The sequence below is a fragment of the Gymnoscopelus microlampas genome, assembly GCF_963454915.1.
Source record: "Gymnoscopelus microlampas genome assembly, chromosome: 19".
Lineage (NCBI taxonomy): Eukaryota > Metazoa > Chordata > Actinopteri > Myctophiformes > Myctophidae > Gymnoscopelus > Gymnoscopelus microlampas.
Genome location: NC_139956.1, coordinates 44,135,115 through 44,145,673, shown reverse-complemented (window position 1 = coordinate 44,145,673; position 10,559 = coordinate 44,135,115).

Genomic DNA, 10,559 nt, shown 5'->3' with positions numbered 1-10,559 from the left:
TAAAATGGCTAATCTTACACACATGAAGTAGCATTATGACTAGGGGGTATTTTGATGGTGGCTGTTTGTATCCACAATGTTTGTTTTGATGTGTAGGCTAGTAATGTCCTCCATGCTTAGCAGTTTAGCTTAGCAGCTAAAGCTAACTTGCACTGGGAGGTGGTGACTGCAGAGGCTCCAAGCTGCTACTCTGTGATTCTGTTGTGATTAATTTCTTTGTTTAAATGTCAGTGTGTGTGCTGTGGCCAAGAGTTGCTACATTTTACATCTTAATAAATTGTTGTATACTTGTATACTATATAACGTTACTTTTGCCACTTTTTGATGTCACATGTTTTACTAATCACTGTTAAACATGAAATAATAATGCATAGTCTTCACTTTACAACAAGGCCCATGATAACGTTAGCAAATGGTCAACACACTCTTTACGAATGTCTTACGAATCATATATTAAACATGAAAGATAATTCTAGTAATTGTTTGGCATCTGCATTCATGAAAGCCAGGTAGTTTGCAACAGGTAAGGAGAAAGTCACATTAACAGACAGTTGTAAATGATGAACTGTCTTCACTTTACTATAGGGCACATAATAACATGTACTAAGGATTTATAGATATTTTACTCTACTCAGAGTCATAAGTTTACAAAATGTACTAAAGTACAGTGAACGTCTGTGCGGTTTGTCTTCATCACTGAAAATAACGTACATGTAAACTGATATAAAACTGCTGTCATGTGCAGTTGGGGTGAAGAAAGACAACCATTTCACTCCTAATAATACCTATTTGATTTGACATCCTGACTTGCTGCTGTAGCTGAGGCTTGAACCTGTTACCTTCGGCTCACTAGTCAGTGACTCTATCCATTCACCTACAGCTGTTTCCTTGGAATCTGTGGTTCTGAAACGTTTTGTTGTCAACCCCCCAAATAGTTGGGCAGTGGACCCCAATGTGAAAAGATGTAGTGTCAGGGCCCCCCATGAAAAAGATTTATATTTATGCTGTAACACATTTTTTAAAGTTATTTGTCTTGTTTGTTGTTCAAGTCAAAGCACCAGGAAGGCTGTACTTGTCAGCCATCTGTTAGCTCAATGGGTTGAGACGCAGTATTCATGATCCAGAGGCCATGAGTTCAAATCCCATTGATGTCTTTCCTATGATTCTTTCCTTTGCAGACTGGCTTCCAGAAGATCAACTGAAAACTACCAGGAAGGCTATATTTGTCATCCAACTGTTAGCTCAATGGGTTGAGACGCAGTATACATGATCCAGAGGCCATGAGTTCAAATCCCATTGATGTCTTTCCTATGATTCTTTCCTTTGCAGACTGGCTTCCAGAAGATCAACTGAAAACTACCAGGAAGGCTGTACTTGTCAGCCATCTGTTAGCTCAATGGGTTGAGACGCAGTATTCATGATCCAGAGGCCATGAGTTCAAATCCCATTGATGTCTTTCCTATGATTCTTTCCTTGAGTGGGTTCGATTCCCACTCCGAGTCATGTGTCCCCGGTAACTTGGGGCAACGGATAAATTGACTGATATCCTTCGTGATGCTTCCCTTTGCAGAATAACTTCTAGAAAAACAAGTTAAAACCACCAGGAAACCTGTAACTCTCAGCCAACAGCATAGCTCAACTGGTAGAGCGTCTGTCCAATAACATGACTTGACTTGACTTGAGTGGGTTCGATTCCCACTCGAGTCAAGTGTCCCCGGTAACTTGGGGCAACGGATAAATTGACTGATATCCTTAGTGATGCTTCCCTTTGCAGCCTAACTTCTAGAAAAACAAGTTAAAACCACCAGGAAACCTGTAACTCTCAGCCTACAGCATAGCTCAACTGGTAGAGCGTCTGTCCAATAACATGACTTGACTTGACTTGAGTGGGTTAGATTCCCACTCGAGTCAAGTGTCCCCGGTATCTTGGGGCAACGGATAAATTGACTGATATCCTTAGTGATGCTTCCCTTTGCAGACTAACTTCTAGAAAACAAGTTAAAACCACCAGGAAACCTGTAACTCTCAGCCAACAGCATAGCTCGACTGGTAGAGCGTCTGTCCAATAACATGACTTGACTTGACTTGAGTGGGTTCGATTCCCACTCGAGTCAAGTGTCCCCGGTAACTTGGGGCAACGGATAAATTGACTTGACCCCGGGCCTTATTCCTACTCCTCCCCCTACTCTAGGCCCTACTCCTCCCCCTATTCCTACTCCTCCCCCTACTCTGGGCCCTTCTGGGACCTACTCCTACTCCCCGACTATATTCCCTCTTTACTCTACCCCTACTCTACTCACTACTCTACTCCGCCTACTCTACACACCCTCTATCTATCTCAGTAACTGAGACCAAATTGGCCAGATTCGGTTTCAGTTACTAAGGTGGTGACTGGATTTGAACCAGGACACTCCTACAAGTTATTCTACGGATATCAGTCAATTTATCCGCTGCCCCAATTTACCGGGGACTTGACGTTAGTGGGAATCGAACCCAGGACCGCTCGGTCCTGGGTTGTACTGCATTTGAACCAGCACACTCCTACAAGTTATTCTACGGATATCAGTCAATTTATCCGTTGCCCCAAGTTACCTGGGACACTTGACTCGAGTGGGAATCGAACCCACTCAAGTCAAGTCAAGTCATGTTATTGGACAGACGCTCTACCAGTCGAGCTATGCTGTTGGCTGAGAGTTACAGGTTTCCTGGTGGTTTTAACTTGTTTTCTAGAAGTTAGTCTGCAAAGGGAAGCATCACTAAGGATGTCAGTCAATTTATCCGTTGCCCCAAGATACCGCGGACACTTGACTCGAGTGGGAATCTAACCCACTCAAGTCAAGTCATGTTATTGGACAGACGCTCTACCAGTTGAGCTATGCTGTAGGCTGAGAGTTACAGGTTTCCTGGTGGTTTTAACTTGTTTTTCTAGAAGTTAGGCTGCAAAGGGAATCATCACTAAGGATATCAGTCAATTTATCCGTTGCCCCAAGTTACCGGGGACACTTGACTCGAGTGGGAATCGAACCCACTCAAGTCAAGTCAAGTCATGTTATTGGACAGACGCTCTACCAGTTGAGCTATGCTGTTGGCTGAGAGTTACAGGTTTCCTGGTGGTTTTAACTTGTTTTTCTAGAAGTTATTCTGCAAAGGGAAGCATCACGAAGGATATCAGTCAATTTATCCGTTGCCCCAAGTTACCGGGGACACATGACTCGGAGTGGGAATCGAACCCACTCAAGGAAAGAATCATAGGAAAGACATCAATGGGATTTGAACTCATGGCCTCTGGATCATGAATACTGCGTCTCAACCCATTGAGCTAACAGATGGCTGACAAGTACAGCCTTCCTGGTAGTTTTCAGTTGATCTTCTGGAAGCCAGTCTGCAAAGGAAAGAATCATAGGAAAGACATCAATGGGATTTGAACTCATGGCCTCTGGATCATGAATACTGCGTCTCAACCCATTGAGCTAACGGATGGCTGACAAGTACAGCCTTCCTGGTGCTTTGACTTGAACAACAAACAAGACAAATAACTTTAAAAAAATGTGTTACAGCATAAATATAAATCTTTTTCATGGGGGGCCCTGACACTACATCTTTTCACATTGGGGTCCACTGCCCAAATATTTGGGGGGTTGACAACAAAACGTTTCAGAACCACAGATTCCAAGGAAACAGCTGTAGGTGAATGGATAGAGTCACTGACTAGTGAGCCGCAGGTAACAGGTTCAAGCCTCAGCTACAGCAGCAAGTCAGGATGTCAAATCAAATAGGTATTATTAGGAGTGAAATGGTTGTGTTTCTTCACCCCAACTGCACATGACAGCAGTTTTATATCAGTTTACATGTACGTTATTTTCAGTGATGAAGACAAACCGCACAGACGTTCACTGTACTTTAGTACATTTTGTAAACTTATGACTCTGAGTAGAGTAAAATATCTATAAATCCTTAGTACATGTTATTATGTGCCCTATAGTAAAGTGAAGACAGTTCATCATTTACAACTGTCTGTTAATGTGGCTTTCTCCTTACCTGTTGCAAACTACCTGGCTTTCATGAATGCAGATGCCAAACAATTACTAGAATTATCTTTCATGTTTAATATATGATTCGTAAGACATTCGTAAAGAGTGTGTTGACCATTTGCTAACGTTATCATGGGCCTTGTTGTAAAGTGAAGACTATGCATTATTATTTCATATTTAACAGTGATTAGTAAAACATGTGACATCAAAAAGTGGCAAAAGTAACGTTATATAGTATACAAGTATACAACAATTTATTAAGATATAAAATGTAGCAACTCTTGGCCACAGCACACACACTGACATTTAAACAAAGAAATTAATCACAACAGAATCACAGAGTAGCAGCTTGGAGTCTCTGCAGTCACCACCTCCCAGTGCAAGTTAGCTTTAGCTGCTAAGCTAAACTGCTAAGCATGGAGGACATTACTAGCCTACACATCAAAACAAACATTGTGGATACAAACAGCCACCATCAAAATACCCCCTAGTCATAATGCTACTTCATGTGTGTAAGATTAGCCATTTTATGTTACCTCGATCACCTGCAACAAGACAGTTAAAACACATAAAACATTAATTAGACATATTTCTGTCCAGTCTGCAACTGCATCACTGTTCACTTCCTCCCTAGTAGGCTACTGCAGGTGTAATGCAGGTAATCAGTGTGTTGCCAGATTTTGCAAAAGAAACAAGCGGACAGGTCTATGAAAACAAGCCCAAAAAAAGCAACTAGGCTCAGGCTCATGATAACGTCTGCAAATGGTTTACATACTCTTTACGAATGTCTTACGCATCATTTGCTTAACATGAATGATAATTCTAGTAATTGTTTGGTGTCTGCATTCATGAAAGCCAGGTAGTTTGCAACAGGTAAGGAGAAAGTCCACATTAACAGACAGTCATAAATGATGAACTGTCTTCACTTTACAAAGGATTTATAGATATTTTAGGAATGTTTTACAAAGCATGTTAAATATGAACAAACACATTAACAGACAGTTGTAAATGATGAACTGTCTTCACTTTACTATAGGGCACATAATAACATGTACTAAGGATTTATAGATACTTTAGGAATGTTTAACAAAGCATATGTTAAACATGAACAAGCTACCAATAGCTTGTATATATTATGTAACATCAGTTACAAATGATTTAATAATCATTTACAGATGTATTATACATGGCTTATTCATGAATAGTTACTAATACCTTTATAGATGATTTGTAACCGTAGTTATAAAGGTTTTAGTAATCATTTACGAATGTCAATAAACAGGTTGTTAATTATTTGTTAATAGTCTACAAACTGCTTATAAACGTTTATAAATGCTTTAGAATGGGTCGTTACAAATGATTTAATAATCTTTTACAGATGTATATAAATGGCTTATTCATGAATAGTTCACTATTTACTAATACTTTACAAATGGTTTGTAACTGTAGTTATAAAGGTTTTAGTAATCATTTACAAATGTCAACAAACAGGTTGTTAATGATTTGTTAATAGTCTACAAACTACTTATAAACCTTTATAAATGCTTTATAACGGGTCATTATTGTAAAGTGCTACCCAATATTGTACTACACATATTTCCTCTGCTACATTTTCCAGAACGGTATTAAATGTTATCATAAAATACAAACCTACTGTCACTTAGTCATGTTGTCTACTTCACTATCAAGTTCATTTGCATCTAAGCTCTAGAATATAATTTGAGATCATGATTACAAAACTAAACATTTAAAGTGAAAAACCATCCTTGTAAAAGTATTATAATGATTAAATGTTCCTACATCTACAGGTACTGGTCTACTGGTAACCCTAATAACCAAGATGGAGATCAAGACTGTGTTGAGTTTAATGATGGGTCTCTGCCTCCTCCTCCAAGAGGATGGAACGACATGCGATGTTCTACCCATTACACCTACTGGATCTGTGAAAGAGTTACGTGCTGAAATCATAATTTTCACAATGTTTTAGTTAGTTGCTGCGTTGCTACAACTACATGATGGCTGTGTGTATGTTGCAATTCTACCAGATATGAACCGTTCCAACCGTAGACATTATACATATTCATATTTTCCATGTGTATCCTTAATATGGATAACAGTCTAACAACAATCTATTCCAGTTTGCCACAATGTTTCTCGTATTAATAAAGTGTGCTGTATTCTTAAAACAGTGCAGGAGAAAATTATGCGTCTATTTCTCACCATATCACCATTTTGTAAGAATTGTATCTAGTTATTGTCTCCGCCAGGCCGAAAGGCATGGCGAGAGAGTATGTTTTACCTTCCGTCCGTCCGTGTGTGTGTGTGTGTGTGTGTGTGTGTGTGTGTGTGTGTGTGTGTCCTGTCTGTGTGTTACCAGCTAATCTCCGGCACCGTTGGCCCGGTCGCTGCGAAACTGTGCACACCCACTCCCTGGATGCCAATTCAGAACCTCTGCCCCACATTTTTCACATGGGCCTGTTATAGCGCCACCAGGAGGCCGATTTGTGCAAAACCCATTTTTTCCCATTACACCTACAGCTTTTAACCAAACGTCATGCAAATCGGTACACAGTATCTCTATAGATTTCCCATATTGCATTCTCATTGGCTAAGGTTGGCTTCCAAAGTTTGCAGGATTGGTCCGTTTTGAACAAACTGCCTCCAATCATGAACGCAGCTTACCATTTCCATAAAATTGCACACGCACATTCCCACTAGGCCGAGGAAGAAATGCCACTTGAACATTTTCAAATCAGCCTCATGGTGGCGCTATAACTGGCCGATTTGCATTTTTAACTATAACTGCACCGATCTACGTGAAACTTTGCACGCACACTCCCTAGAGGCCAAGGAAAAACATTGGACTGCATTTTTCACATCTGCTTTTTACAGCGCCACCAGGAGGCCAACTTATGTAAAATACATTTTTGGAGATTATTCCTTCAGATTCTGTCCAAAAAACACGCAAATTGGTACACTGCATCTCCATAGTCATGTGATTCTGATGGATCTGTCCGATATTTCATATTCCATCCTATTTGGCTTACAGTGGCTTCCAAAGTTTGCAGGATTGGTCAGTTTTAAACGAAAGGCCTCAAAACATGAATGCAATGTGCAATTTCCGTGAAAGTTTGCATGCAGATTCCCACTAGGCCGAGGAAGAAATGCCCCCCTTTTCACATTCACATTGGCCTTTATAGCGCCACCAGCAGGTCTAATTTAGCAAAACACATTTTTGGAACAAAATGCCTCAAATCATGAATGCAGTGTCCCATTGAAAGGCCTAAGAAGAAATGCCACCCTTTTCACATTGGCCTATTATAGCGCCACCAGGAGGCCACAATAACCTACCTGACCTGGCGGAGACCTGTGCTCCGAGGAGCACTTTTTCTAGTTTATTCTGCATTTGAGTCTCAGTCTCTCTCCAGCTCTTAATTAAACAGAAAATGCATTTTCAGGTCGGGATACCAATTTTATCCAAGCAGGATAGAGAACTCAGTCTGATACTGATTAAACAAGTGCAATTGGAAGTGATGACACAAATAAATGAGCAGACAACATTGGAACTGGATCACTATAAAAAATGAAGCTGGTAAATCAGTACTCTCTCCTGATTGGCTGACATTTTGTCACCTACCTGAACATTTATTTTCTGTTTATTAAAGAGCGACAGGGAGACTCCGGTTACTGAACAAACACTCTATAGCAATGATTGCTATCTGAATATAGTGATTTAACATTTAAAAAGAAAATACTTACCCTAACTTTATGTTACTGCATGACTTTGTGAGCTGTGGCTTTATTGTATTTTAGCTATTGTATTGTATTGTATAATACACAATTAAAGTAGTATTTGTTGGCTGTATGTGTAAGATATAATAAAGGAAAGTCTTGCTATAACCATATAGCCTACTCTTTAAACCTGATTGTTTCAAGAACATTTTAGGATTATGGTGACTCTTTTCTACAGTTAGGCTATGCAATATTTTTATTCTCTTTATAAGCTCCTAATTTGGAAGTGAATATGAACGTAAAAGAGGTTCAGACTAAGGACGACAACATGTAAACCGACATCACAGTAATGAATTTAATAATCAAGGGAAATAGTTGAGCAATTGAATCATAGCCTATGATGTACATCATATATAAATAATTTACACATCTGTCTACTTAAAGTACCAAGAGGATGTTTGTTACTTCCACCTCATCCCTTTATTTATTTATTTATTGGAGGTCAGTGCAGGTCACACATTTGTGATACCTTACATTTAATTTAAAAATATTATTGTAGTCAAGTTTATTTAATAAAACATGATTGAATTGAGGAATATATTATTTGAGTTGCTCAGTTCATGTAATTAAGAGAAGTTTGTTTAGGAAACTACTACTTGAATATGTGTATTTACCTATATTAACACATCGGGTGCCAAATACGGTCTGAACCGTGTGTTTACATAGTAGCGGTTCCGCTGCTTCGGTGCCGAACACGGTCTGAACCGTGAGTTTAGTCTTTTTGTTTTTTTCGTTTTTCTCCGCGCGGGCGGGGCTAGAGCAGCTCTGGGAGCACCCATTGTAATCCTGCGAAGAAAGTGCCAGATCGCTCACCGGAAACACATTTTTTTCCCCCATCCGCTTCCTGTCTATTTCCTACTTTGAAACGCCTATATCTCCGAATCTGTTTCCTGTGGGGAAAACCGGTCATGCGCGATGCGCGACCCCCCCCCCCCCCCGTTGTAACTCGGCAGGGAAATGTTATGGTTCCAGCCTGTAACCAGGCTCACGGCACAACATGAATCGATGCTTTTTTTTTTCGTGGATTTGCTTGTAACGCACACGGAAGCTTTAAACAGCAAAGCGCAGTCAATGGGGAGAATGCTGGCACCCACGGTAAGTTGTTATGAAAAAATGCTGGCACCCGATGTGTTAAAAGGCTGTATAAAATGCTACGGAATTAACTGGATTACTCTCTGTTTTATATTTTTATTGAATTTTTACAATTTTCCACATACAGCAACTAATATAGACATACTCTTAACAAAACAAAACAAACACGGTCAAACAAGTAGGGGGGGGGGGGGGGTCCTCCAGTTCCATTGTTCATCAACACCATCAGTATAAAAACAAATAGAGAGAAAAACAAAACAAAAAGCATAACCAGGCACTTAAGACAAGTCACCACACTCCATATAGCTCAAAATCACATTGCATCGGCATAATCATCAAAGTCCTATCTAAGGGGAGGGTTCAGGCCCACTGTGACGGCTGACTCAGCAGCCACACATAGAGACTACGTAATCTTCCTTTTGCTTATATCTAGTGTGTTTATTTTAAGTTGTTCATTATTAACCAGTTGAAATGACATAATTTATTGTTTAGTTGTTTTCTATGAGTTCATTCATGAGTTTTCTTTGAGTTACCAGTTCTGTGGGAGGTTGCTGACTGTCTGACACAGTGGCGTACCCACCATAGAGGCAGGGCAGGCGGCCGCCTGCCCAACTAAGATCTCGTCACCCATAGAAAATAAAGTAAAAGACCGTCGGGCCATTAACCTGCCTCCGAGCGCGTCCATTCACGCGGGCAGGCAGCCAATCACTACCGTTCAGCAGAGCGACCCTCGCCTATAGTGATGCAAATGTATGCCTTTGTCTTCATGGGGTGCCAGGAGTGCCAGGAGTGGGGGTCTGGGCCAGTGGGCCATCACCTGTACTCACCTGGCATAAAAAGTACACACAGAAGTAGGCCTACAATGACAAACTCTCGCCTAAATAGTCTGTGTCTCCTAGCGTTTGAGAGAGATTTAACTGAAGGTCTGAACTACGATTCAGATATAGATATTCTCAAGTGCAGCAAGCCCCGTCGTCTCATGTTTTGAGACATCACTACATGCTTGAACACTATTTGATGTTGCTATTATTGTTGCTGCTGTAATCGCAATGTTGAAATGAGTCAATAATTTGCGTAGAACATCATGTTCGCCTTTTCTGTAGGCCTAATGCTGTCTTTTTTTTTTGAATAAAAATACATACATTGAATATACACTTATTATTGTTTTTATTAACGTTATTCAGTTTTGTAGTCAGTGTAGTGTTGTTGTTAACTTGTTCCCCCGAGATTTTCCCCGAGTACCCCCCCCCCTCTATTTGGAAGGGAGTCCCAGAATGAAAGCTCCCGGATCCTTCTTTGTTTTAACCTTAAAGATATCGTTTAACTCCCGTGCCACAGAGCCCCAAAACCTAGATATCCACTTACATTCCCAAAAGTAGTGGTAGTAGGTTCCAAGATCTGTGTGACATTTAGTAACACAGGTGTGATGTGCAGTCTGTGAAATATTTTATATTGTGTTTCTCTTAGTGTATTACAGGTGAAAACATTTTTAACAGAATCAGTCGTCCTCGATATATTCATTGTTAAAATTGCTCTCCCACTTACGGATGGATTGTACCTCCAGGGAGTCCAGCGAGTACAACAAGGAATAGAAGGATGAGATAAAATGTGATACATCGCTACGTTTGCATAGGAGGTCCTCCA